The sequence below is a fragment of the Vicugna pacos genome, chromosome 24 (genome assembly GCF_048564905.1).
Source record: "Vicugna pacos chromosome 24, VicPac4, whole genome shotgun sequence".
NCBI classification, from domain to species: Eukaryota; Metazoa; Chordata; class Mammalia; order Artiodactyla; family Camelidae; genus Vicugna; species Vicugna pacos.
Window position 1 is genome coordinate 2,462,043 of NC_133010.1, and position 13,523 is coordinate 2,475,565.

The following is a 13,523-nucleotide window of genomic DNA, read 5'->3' on the forward strand; positions in this document are numbered from 1 at the left end:
CAAGACTTTAAAAACAAAATAAGAAGCAACTTCATCTGATTAAAGGGAATGGCTGCTCATTACGAGTCTGCCGTGTTAGATGCCGGAATATTTGGTTAGGGCAGCTGTGAAGGACTTTGAGAATGATCTTCTGATGCACTGGGTTTGGTTTTTCCTGCTGTAAACTTTGTTTACCTAAATTTTGTGAGTCTTTAAGTCATTGCTAACTTATACTAACTACCTCTAACTTGTTGATCCAGCTCATCACAGCAGCCAGGTTACTTCATGAGCCTTCCCCCCAGAGAGCAACTCACTTTTCTGCCAAGATATAGAACTTTAACTGTCAGGTGCCCTTTGCCCTCTAAAGAGCAATATTTCAGAAAATCACCTCCCCAGCTGCTCCTCCTTCCCTCTCCCCACCACACTGGTGAATTACATTATCAAAAGTAATCCTTGGCCACACAAAAACTACTAGAGCTGATCGAAGAATTCAGCAAGGTAGCAGGTTACAAGATTAACGTTCAAAAATCACTTGCATTGCTTTACACTAACGATGAATCAACAGAAAAAGAAAGTAAAGAAACAATCCCCTTTAAAATAGCACCCAAAGTAATAAAATACCTAGGAATAAATTTGACCAAGGAGGTGAAAGAATTATACACAGAAAACTATAAACCATTGATGAAGGAAATTAAAGAAGACTTTAAAAAATGGACAGATATCCCACGCTCTTGGATTGGAAGAATCAATATGGTTAAAATGGTTACACTGCCCAAGGCAATCTACAGATTTAACACAATCCCTATCCAATTACCCAGGACATATTTCACAGAACTAGAACAAAACATAATAAAACTTATATGGAACCATCGAAGACCTAGAATTGCCAAAGCATTACTGAAGAGAAAGAAAGAGGCTGGAGGAATAACTCTCCCAGATTTCAGACAATACTATAGAGCTACAGTCATCAAGACAGCATGGTATTGGTACCAAAACAGACATATAGACCAATGGAAGAGAATAGAGAGCCCAGAAATGAACCCACAAACTTTTGGTCAACTAATCTTCGACAAAGGAGGCAAGAATATACAATGGAATAAAGACAGTCTCTTCAGCAAATGGTGTTGGGAAAACTGGACAGCAGCATGTAAAGCAATGAAGTTAGAACACTCCCTTACACCATACACAAAAATCAACTCAAAATGGATCAAAGACTTAAACATAAGACAAGATACAGTAAATCTCCTAGAAGAAAATATAAGCAAAACATTATCTGACATACATCTCAAAAATTTTCTCCTAGAACAGTCTACCCAAGCAACAGAAATAAGAGCAAGAATAAACAAATGGGACCTAATGAAACTTACAAGCTTCTGCACAGCAAAGGACACCATAAGTAAAACAGAAAGACAACCTATGGAATGGGAGAAAATTTTTGCAAATGAAGCTGACCAAGGCCTGATCTCCAGAATATATAAGCAGCCCGTAAGACTCAATAAGAAAAAAACAAACAACCCAATCCAAAAATGGGCAGAAGACCTAAACAAGCAATTCTCCAAGGAAGAAATACAAATCATCAATAGGCACATGAAAAAAAAAAGCGCTCAATATCACCAGTTATCAGAGAAACGCAAATCAGAACTACAGTGAGGTATCACCTCACACCAGTCAGAATGGCCAGTATTCAAAAATCCACAAATGACAAATGCTGGAGAGGCTGTGGAGAAAAGGGGACCCTCCTTCACTGCTGGTGGGAATGCAGTTTTGTGCAGCCACTGTGGAAAACAGTATGGAGATTCCTCAAAAGACTAGGAATAGACTTACCATATGACCCAGGAATCCCGCTCCTGGGCATATATCCAGAAGGAACCCTACTTCAGGATGACACCTGCACCCCAATGTTCATAGCAGCACTATTTACAATAGCCAAGACATGGAAACAGCTTAAATGTCCATCAACAGATGACTGGATAAAGAAGAGGTGGTATATTTATACAATGGAATACTACTCAGCCATAAAAACCGACAACATAATGCCATTTGCAGCAACATGGATGCTCCTGGAGAATGTCATTCTAAGTGAAGTAAGTCAGAAAGAGAAAGAAAAATACCATATGAGATCGCTCATATGTGGAATCTAAAAAAGAAAAACAAAAACAAACAAACAAAAAACAAAGCATAAATACAGGACAGAAATAGACTCACAGACAGAGAATACAGACTTGTGGTTACCAGGGGGGTGGAGGGTGGGAAGGGATAGACTGGGATTTCAAAACTGTAGAATAGATAAACAAGAGTACACTGTATAGCACAGGGAAATATACACAAAATGTTATAACTCACAGAGAAAAAAAAATGTGACAATGAGTGTGTATATGTCCATGAATGAATGAAAAATTGTGCTGAACACTGGAATTTGACACAACATTGTAAAATGATTAAAATCAATCAAAAATGTTAAAAAAAGAAATAATGCTTCATTTATTTTCCCTTCTTTTACCTCCTCATCTTTCTCCTTCTCTCCCCACCCCTCCTCCTCCTCTTCTTTTTATCATATGGACAGTTGACGTGGGACAACTGAAACTAAATTATAATAAGTCTAGTTATCAAGTGTTAATAAAATATTAGAAGATCTAACAGTTACAAAAATTCTTTATTAGCCTTTCTTTTATTGACATTCTCGCTGTTGAATTCTGAGAGAAAAGATTCCCCATGCCCCAACAATGATGTGGCTCTTAAAATTTGCTTCTATTTGTCCTCTCATTAATACCCAAGCTCTTTGTATGGTCTTTGAGCCACAGACTGAGAACTTTCTCATCACTCTTGCTTTATCTTAAGCACCATTCACTTTGTCCCCTGCTGCCTGGCTCTACTGGCCTCCTTTGGATTCCTGAAACAGGACTAGCTGTCCCTCATGTTGGCGTTCTCAAGCGTGAAACCTCAGCTCTCCCTCAGCTTCACCATCTCCTTAGATGCTTGGCTCCTTCTTATTTGTTGATTTCTCTTTAAATATCGCAGAAGCCACACCCTTACCCCATCTCTGATCCTGAAATTGAAACTTGCTCCCTTGATTTATGCTAGCCATATATTTATATTCTGTTAAGTTATTGTGTTTCTTTCTCATAATATTTAAAATCTGACATGGCAGGAACTATTTAATTTTTATTCACTAATATATACTCAGGTCCTACGTGCATCTGAAATTCAAGAAATGTATGCTAATTTTAAATAACTAAACTTGAAACCATAAGAAAATATTAAGTAAACTTTATGTATAGTCAATACTTATTCATCAATGGAAAACTACTCGGTCAACTTTGGAAATGAATCACATTGAATTGGAGTCCCTTCCCCACCCTCCAAGGCCTTGGCCATTAACTGATGCAACAGAAGACAGGAGGAGTTGTAGTGCTTTGCATTTGTACAAATGTTTTATCTGGTAAGGGCTGATTAACTTAATCCAATTTAGTGAATCATTTTTCACTATCTTTACCAAGAACTGAATAAAGTAATTATGTAAAATTTAGCAGAATAGCTTTAGGTTAAAGATGTTACTGAAACGGATAAGCTATTGAGTGAAGGATTTTTATTTTCTTTTCAAGATGTTTTTAAAAGCCCTAATAGCTGGACAAGTAAGAATTGTTTTCTAAGCAGGAGAAAATGTATGCTAATTTTAAATAACTAAACTTGAAACCATAAGATTTCTGTACTACCTCTGATAGGCATTGCTAGCAAATTAAAGGACATAGTATAGGGGGGCAAATTTTTTTATCTCCCTTTCTCCCATTTGAAATATCATCTTAATTCTGTATTGTTTGGACACAGCTTTCTAGCATTTAGTTTCATGGAATAAATGAAATTAAGCAACCAAGTGTTTCTATGTATTTCACTTTCAGTTTGGGTGTTGGATTTCTCAGCTACAGCTACCATAACAAAATACCATAGATTGAATGGCTTAAATAGAAATTTATTTCCTCACAGTCCTGGGTGCTGAAAGTTCCAAAATCAAGGTGCTGGCAGAGCTGGTTTCTCTTGAGGCCTCTTCTTGGCTTTCAGACTGTCACCTTCTTGCTGCGTCCTCACATGGCCTTTTCTCTCTGCGTGTGCTTCTGGTGTATCTCCCTCTTCACGCAAGCACCTAGCGGGTTGGGTCCCCACTCTTACAACCTCATTTAACTTTCATTGTATTGTGACTATTTTAGAGCTATTGTCTGTGAGGAATTTTAAATGTGCAAACCTTTCGATAACTCTACTTTAAAAAGTAAAATGAAAAAGGAAAATTTAATACCATAGAATGCATAGAAGTGTCAGAATGGAGATTCACTATTTATTATGAATCACCTTACTTTTATTGGCTGCAGTCAAGCTTCTGAGGTCAAATAGTTTTCTGAGACTGACTGAGTGGGCTTCATTTGTACATAAACATGCTCAAGAACCATAACGACAATAGAAGTTTCAGAGTGTTGTACACACTGAACAAATGCACACATTTTATCTGTAGACATTATTTATTCAACATTTGTCATGCATTTCAATGCATAAAAATCACATGTGCCTAGAAAACACTTCTTTCGCAATCAACAGATTCTTATCTTCTGAGAATAGACCTGGCAAAAGAAGAGTATCTGAAGCGGTCAGCGCCATTCAAGTTCAGATACTGAATAAACTTGCTGTCAGTCACAAGTCAGATATAATAGGGGAAAAAAAAACAGTTTGTAAGTAAATATCAATTCCGTTAGATTGGAAAAAAAAATGAAAAACCCAAAGCCCGGTGGACTAACTCAGGGTAGTGGCAGGGTGCTTCTGGTCCTGCTCCCCCTCAGAGGTCAGAGAAGAGTTTGATATCAAATTGGAAGAGTTATCCTTTCTGTTCTTTGATCCTGCTGTCCCCAGATACCTAGAATGCCTTTATGCTAACCTCTGGGAGAAGTCTTTAGATTTTTTGTTTGACATTTTGTTGATGACTTGAAATTCTATTTAAAAGATTTTTGTATAATGGAAAGATCGCATGTTCTTTTAGCCTCATTATTCAGTTTTTAACACCTGGACTTATTACAAATTTTCTAGTGGATAATACAGTAAGAATTAATAAAATGTAAAAAAAAATTCACTGGATAATGTGTTTCTATACTTTTTAAAAGTCAGAGGAAGCAAAATATCTAATAATCATTTTGTGTATTTCCAACTCGCATGTGTATTTTCTCCATTTGAGAAAAAAAAATTAAAGGCAGTGAATCCCACATTAGATAAAACAATATATGAAAAAGGAAAAGAGAGAAAATATTTTCAACCCACATTTTGAATAGCATAGCTGAAAGTTATTGAGTACTCTCTTATTTTGAAACAATTTTTGCATTTTACTGTTTTAGCATCAAAAGGAAAAGATCCAAGGGATAAATCTGAAAGAATTCTTAGTCATTTCATGACATTGCATGACTATTCCCTCTGTGACTGACAAATAAATATCTGAAGACAGGGCATCTTGGTTCTAGAAGTTAATTGGTAGATATTAATTATTTTATTATTCTGTTTTGAGAAACGATCATACTTCATTGGACTTTCCTTAGTTTAAGTTGCAGTGAAATCACTGAAAATATGTCATGTAATTTATTTCTCCAATGTATACTGTCTAGTTCTTTCCTGCATTTCCTAATACAAAAGCAACTAAACTGTTTTTTTAATCATTTTATGATTTTCTGCCAACTTTACTTATATCCTAAAAATTAGTAGTATTATACCAATTCAATAACTTATTTGTAAATTGTCAAAATACAAAATGTTTACAGGAGTTTTTTGATCATCAAAATGACTTCTCCTTCAATTATTCATTCACTCAATAAGTAAGTATTTATTACATACCTGATAACTGTCCTTTTCCTTCTAGACACCAAACATGGTTTGAATTCTTATATTTCTGTTTGTTAAACACATTCAGTGGAAATTTACCATCTGCAATGACCCATTATAATTTAAAAATTACTTTGGTTCTTACTTTATTTATGCTGAGATATTCACAGCAAGTGGTAAAAGCAACTAGAAATTTTTCCCCTATAACAATGTCTGTGAAAATGTTCAAAAGCACGTTTTTTTTTTAAAATGTTCTTGCAATTAAAGTGGTTTAAATCTTTACTTCTAAAATACTTTGAAAGGAAAGAGATTGACTTTTCTCTTTCTGAAGATCCTAGTTAATTTCTTCTTTTTTCTTCACAAATATCTTAAATATAATATTCTGATAGATAAGGAATATTTTTGAAAACAATACTCTTTCCCTAGAATAAGCTATTTTACTAAATTCCCACAGATTGTTGTATTTCTAATACATTTATGTTCATAATTGTATCTATGAAGCTACAAGTTTTTAACCACAGTTCTCACAGGCCTTGGGATTGCATACAAATAACACATTGCATAATCTGTGCGTACGTATAGTCTAGGTAAGTACTCAAAATGAATTTATAGGCTTTATATAATCAAATATAAAACTAAAAATAACAGAGGTGTGTTTTCTTGAACTCCTAAGTTGGAGAAGATAAAAATACTTCCAATATTTCAACATTTTAAAAAGAACTCTCAAAAGAACTTTAAAAAGAACATTCTGGAGTATTTAATTGGATACCTTATGAAAATGTGACCTCAAAATTGGTCACACTGACTTTGAACACATCATCAGTTTTTTCAAGAATGGCCTTAAGGACTTGATGCATTTTAAGTGAGTTGCCAACATCCATGATGAAGTCCTTGGATTTACATATTTCCAAACTCCTTTTTTCCCATTTACCAAGAACTTTCAGACTCTAGGAGAACTGCTTGCTAGGGAGAAATTTATATTAGCAAACTAATTTATAAATTTTAAGTGGGTGTTGGCAGGAGGAATAAGGAGGTAGGTGAAAGGAAAATTTGCCCTGAATAAGGCCGCCAAATATTGCCATAGAATAGTCTTTTTCCAAAGGACATATCAGAATATTGTTTGATGAACAACAGAATTAATGCAAAGTTGTTGAACTTTATTTTGGAAAGTAAGTATCAAATTTTGTTAGGTGGATTTCTTTGCTTTACTGTAGTCTGCAAAGTAGAACGAATATAGGCAACTTACTGTCTAGGGCAGCCAAGATTTGTCACTAGGTCTATGGATTTATCCTCAGTATCTTTATCTGTATAATAATAATAGTAATACCAGTGATAACCCTACATCAAAGCATTCTGTGGGAAAACATGAGTTAATTTCTTCTCATAAAGTTTTATGCTTATAAAATTTGCTAGTTATTTTAAATGAGAAAATTAAGTAGACTGAATGTCTAGAATGACCATAATAAGTATAAGAAAACATTTAAAACTTCACTTTTCTAATTCAAACCTATCCAGTAGAGGTTTTTATGATGGTGGAAATATTCTATATTCTTCATGTCCAAGATGTACCTGGTAGCTCTGTGTGGCTGTTGGGCACTTGAAACCTGGCTAGTGTGACTAAGAAATTGTTGTTTTAATTTAACTTAATTTAAATTTAAACTTAAATCACCACTTGTGGCTACAGACCACAGATCTACAGGCTACAGATCAATATAGGTCTAAGTATTTAAAAACTACATATATTCTTCATCGGGGGAGATTCTGTGAGGCCCTCAGGGACATATTTGCATTTATTCCTTTCTCTGAAAGCGTTTGTGTCAGATCTCTCCTCTCTTTAACATCTGGTGCAGTCTACTACTGGAGCGATCTGGATTGGGTATTTCTAATTACAAACTCGTTCTTTAATGCATTATTCAGATTTTTCTATTCCTTCCTGTTCAATTTGGAAATTAAACTTTTCTGCTATTTTTAAAAATTTCATCTAATAGCTTCAAATACATTGCTGTAAACAAGTAATTAAACATCTTAGTTTCTTTTAAATGGCCATACATTTCGTAACGATGTTCCTTTTTACTATTTCCTCTTAAACTTGGCATTGCAAATTCTTCTGTTTTAATTAGCCTCATCCAAGCTTTAGCAATTTATTGATCTTTACAGAGACACGAAAACAAAAAAATAATTTTTGTTGACCCTCTTTTTTGAAAGTTTTTAAAAATGCATTTTATTAATTTTTGCTTCTACATGTTAGGTCTTCCTTCTAATTTCTTCAAGTTATATTTGCTCTCATTTTTCTATCTCATAGAAGTAGACGGTTATATAATTGAATGGAAACTTTTTGTCTAATTAGAAATGTTTAGAATCAATCTCTGTCTTAATACAGTTGTAGTTCCATCTTTTACTTTTCTTTTTTAACGTTCTAAACCACTTTTATTACAAAATCTACATCTGTGATGAAAAGAAATTCAACCAGTGCACCAGAGTGTAACAGAAGGAGCCAGAGTGCACACTTCTGAGCATCCTGCCCCGTGTGTGCGTACGTGTGCATGTGTGTGCACTGACAAGAGGGACACGGGAGCTCAGATACGGAACCAAGTGGTGGGCAAGGGGTCAGGTGGCAAGATGTCCACAAGAAGGGACGAGGGGCAGCCGGGGCGCGAGGACAGAGCAAGGCAGCGCCAGCAAACCGGGACTCCCGGCGCAGCACTCGGTGCTCGGGCCAGGCGGCGGGCAGCCACTGTCCTCCTCCCTGGGCTCCCACGAGGGGCGGCCGGCAGGAGCGCGGGAGAAAGCACAAGTACACGAGTGGCCACAGAGGCTTCACTTGTCACAGCTGAGCCACCGAAATGTCCTTCAAGGGAGAGTGGACAGGGAACCCGCGCAAATGCCAGTCCCGGGGGCCCACTGAGCAGCGCACAGGAACCAATTCCAACACAACACGGCGATCTCAAGGGCGTTGCACCAAATGAAAGCAGCCAATCTCAGAAAGCAGATCCTGCATGATTCCACGGATGTAACCTCGGCAAAGTGACAACTACAGAGGCAGAGAGCAGACCAGTGGCGGCCAGGCTCAGGGCTGGAGGGCAGGCACGACACCCGCCATGGAGGTGGCGGACGGCCACCGCATGCCGACTGCGGGAGGGTGACTCCATGTGTCCGTGACGTCCTAAGACGCCACCTGCCATCTGTGGAGCTGCTGTGGACACGACCGCCAGGCCATGGCCGCTGCCCTGAGAGCGGCAGCGGCTGCCCCGGGGCGCCGGGCCCCGCATCCCGCCCAGCGGCGGTCCCGGCCCGGAACGCAGGCCGATCCTGACGGCCCCGCGGCGGGCCCAGCCGTCGGGACCCGGAGCGCGTTCATCGGGTCACTGAGGGGCGCTTGAGATTTCTTGTGCGTGTCTCGAAGATGGATAAGGAGCCGGCCACGAGGGAAAGGTACTCGCCCCGGGTCTCAGCCTTCGGGAACGCGTGGCTCTCCGTGTCCTTGCTGGATTTACTGCGGGCTATGCCAGCTTCCCTCGTGGAGTCCTCGATTTGGCTGAGCAGCTTCTGCCAGAAGGCGACGCGCTGCCAGTCAGGCTCCTGCCCCGACACGTCCCTGCCGGTGCCCCGCTCGCCGCCGCCGCCGCCGCCGCCGCCGCCGCCGCCGCCGCCGCCGCCGCCGCCGCCGCCGCCGCCGCCGCCGCCGCCGCCGCCGCCGCCGCCGCCGCCGCCGCCGCCGCCGCCGCCGCCGCCGCCGCCGCCGCCGCCGCCGCCGCCGCCGCCTCACCTGCAGGGCCAGGCCCGCATCTTGTAAGTTTTGATATATCATATTACAATTAGTATTTGGTTAATTACTTAACACTTTCATTTGATTTATACTTTGAGTCATGAATAATTAAGAAATGATTTCCTGATTTCCAAGCATGAAATGACTTACTAGTAATTTTTTTTTTCTGATTTATAGCTTAACTTTTCTGTGATATTTTATGAATTTGGAGAGATATCCTTTATGTCTTACAATGCGGGTAATTACGGTAATTTTCTGTGACTTGAAAGGAAGGTGCATTTTTTGGTCTGGTTGTTTTATTACTAAATAAAATGTGCTAATATCCCCTGCATTTATATGAATTTGTCTCTTTTCCTTTGAATCCTACTTTCATTAACTCAACCCTCTTTTTCTCTAATAATGCATTTGTTCGTAATGTTTACTTTTCCTAATATTCATCTAAGTGGCATCAGATTTTCTTTTGTTAATATAGTCACAGTATATAATTCGTCATTGTCTTTCAATCCAATTCAAAATATTGTTTTTATTTCAGACAATTAATTTTTATGTATAACTTTCCTTATACATACTCTTTTTATGTTGCTTTTTAGTTCCTCCTTTATCTAGAAGTTTCCATCTGAGATCATTCATGTTCTGAGAAAAACTCTTTAGTTCTATATTTAGTGCTGTTTTGCTAGTAATAAGTTACCCTAGTTTTTATTCTTCTGAAATTTCTTTCACCTTTTTTTTTTGAATAAATGGTATTTTTGCCACATATAGGATTCTACTTTGGCAGTTTATTAGATATACAATTTCAAATTGGAAGTAATTTTCTTTCAGCACTTTGTGCGTGTCATTCTTGTCCTCTGCCTTCTGTTGTTTCTGTTGAGGATTCAACTTTCAATCCTATTGCTCTTTTAACAAGACTTTTTTTTTCCCTTTTCCCTCTGACCACTTTAGAAATATTTTCTTTGTCTTAGGCTTTCAGTTGTTTTACTATGAAGTGCCTGGATATGGTTTTCTTTCTCTGGTTTTCTTCTTGTGATTTTTAGAGCTTGAGTATATGGGTTGATGTCTTCCATCAATTGTCCGTTTTCCCTGCCATTGTCTCTTCAAGCATTTCTTCTGCCTCATTCTCTTATCTCCTAGAATGCTGTTTAGCATAGTTAAAATCCTATCTTTCTCTTATGGTATTTACCTTATTTTACATTCTGTTGTTTCTCTGTGTTTCACTTAGAATGTTAGTTTTTCCTGATTTATCTTTTAATTCTAGTTCTCTTTTCAGCTGTGTATAATCTTCTATAAACAATTCTAAATTATTCTTAACTTCAGTTACTATATTTTCACTTATCAAATTTTCATTTGTTTCTTTTTTCTTATTCTAATATTATTGCAATCTTTGAATTTCTGAAATATATATAGTATAGTTATTTTTAAATCTATGACTGAAATCTTCAATATCTATATCATGTCATTTCTTTATGTGTTCTGCTTTGTTTCATGATTTACACTCACAATTTAATTTCCTTTGTGTTGAAATTTTAAGTTAAAAATGTAAAGGGTATTTGAGATTCTCAGTTATCATCCTCTGAACATGGCTGAGATTTACCTCTAGAATTCCCAGATCACCTCAATCCAATAAAAGACTAAGGTAAATTGAAGCTGGATTTTTATCTTTATGAAGAATGATTTATTTCCTGTTTAATCTTACTCCTAGGATTTAGCACTTCAGCTTTCCAGCCAAAGCTTATGGAATGAATAGGGTTTTGTTCAGTTCTCCCCCTCTGCTTACTATTGCGTGTTCTGTTGAGAAGTATTTTTCAGCTTGTCGTTTAGTACAAGACTTGTTTTAATGAGAAGATTTTAGTTATTTTAGTTATTTTGAAGGTAAATAAATATTCACCATAAAATAGACTGCTTTCCAGAACTCATTACATAATTTGGCCTTTGATGCTTATTTTTGTATAGATGATCACAACCACAAACTTTTTGAAAACATCTTATTGGATAAATAATTTTATTATTTTATATTTGTATGTCATATATTATTTGAGATTGATTTTTAAATATACATTTGTAATAGTTATTTTCCAAGAAATTAGAATTATTTTGACAGTGTATTTGCAAATATTGGCAGTTAAGAAGGTTGTTTTAAGTTATTCACTTGAATAGTCAAACATGTACATATGGGATACCAACTCATTATTTTGCCTCTTATAAATACATGCTTTCACAGAAAGACACATCTGTGTGCCTTGTCACCTAAACTGCACCACACATTCTGTGAAGATGGTTGTCTGATACAGTAGGAATTGTTTTCTATAGATTTTTTTCCAAAAATTGAAGAAAATATTTACTATATAAAATCAGTATTATGGAATTGCTATTAAAACTTCAAGGCTTTAAAAATAGAGGCACTGGATACAAAAATACATTATATTGATATATATTTATATTAGTGCTATATATGATACATTATTATTACAAAATATTTCCAAATATATTTTCTGAAAAAAGCAAGGGAAAGGATAGCCATGACCTCTGTGGCCCACTCACAAAGTTGAGAACAGAGGTCTTCCAGACATACGCTTAAGCTGGTAGACTTGACAGTAGCACTGCTGACTACCGTGTGAAAAGGCTGACCTTAAAAAGTTAATTGAAAGTTACACCACATTAAAGATGTGTTGACTGCTCTAATAGGCATTGTGAGATGCAGAAGCATCTATTAACCCTCCAGTGCTAATGATTCTGTGTGTGTAAGTTAATGAGATGTGAACCCAGCAGCCAACTGAGAGAGGTGGAAGTGACAGCACTGGAGGAAACGCTATGTTTCCTTATCTGACCCGCCTCTCCAGCTCGGCAGTCCAGCTATAGACTATTTCTTCAGGGGTGTTTTCTAATTGGCCTAAAAATGAGTTTCCTAATTTCCAGTAAATAGTAACTAATTTTATTTATGGCGTATGTTTTACCTTTATTGTTGTGCTTCATAATTTCATGCTTAATGGTGTTTTTTTCAAAAAAACAAATGATAATTTCAATGACTACTGTCTGTAAATGTAAGCTACCAGAGGCTAAGAAATGTCAAATTACTTTGTCAACCTATTTTTTTTTTTGTAATTGTTGTAAGAGAGTCAAGGAAAAGCATGATCAGAAATTACATTTTTTATGAGTTGGCTAGTTGAATTTTAGGCAGCAGAGTAAACGGACTCAATTCTTTTGATTATATAGAATCTGTCAAAACATAAAAATGGAATCAGTAGGCAAACAAGATGTTAATCTACAATGGACAGAGAGTTAAAATAACATTTTCCTGTGAATTAGAAGTGAATTGGTATGTGGAAGCTGTGAATCCCCAATATGGTGATGCATTTAAAATTGCTAAAGATGTCATACTGGCAATTCCACAGCCTCAATTGGTTTGGGTTGCAGAGGAGAGAAGAAAGGTAATATCTCGCCAATCAGCAGGTGCCCTCAGCGCAGTCTTCATCCAGTCACTGCCGTCTCTTTCCAAAAATCAGACTCAAGTCTTTACACGTATATGAGATGGTTCTGTTTAATACCATCTACTAAAATCTTGGGGTTTCCTTTACCTTTTTAATCAGAGAAGATTCATCTGTACGATAAAGCAAGAGTAGTTTGGTGGAGGCAGTCAACATTTTGAGGAATTAACTTCTTCATGAAATAAGCAGATATTTGAATTCTTCCCAGGCCATGTGTCTGCTTCCTATTTTTAGGGCAGTTGCTTTTTCAAAGTTTCTTTTTAACTGCTGTTTTTCTTCTTTTATATCCTGGAGGCAAGGAGAAAACAAGCTTGTATTTTTTCCTTTCAGCTTGGAAGGAGAAAAAGTATTTCCCCCAAACAAAAATATTGACAGTCAAGAGGTCCAGAGCAGATCAGTAAGCCAGAGCCCTGAAAGACATAAATAACTTTTTTTTTTTTGGCCCAAGGGAT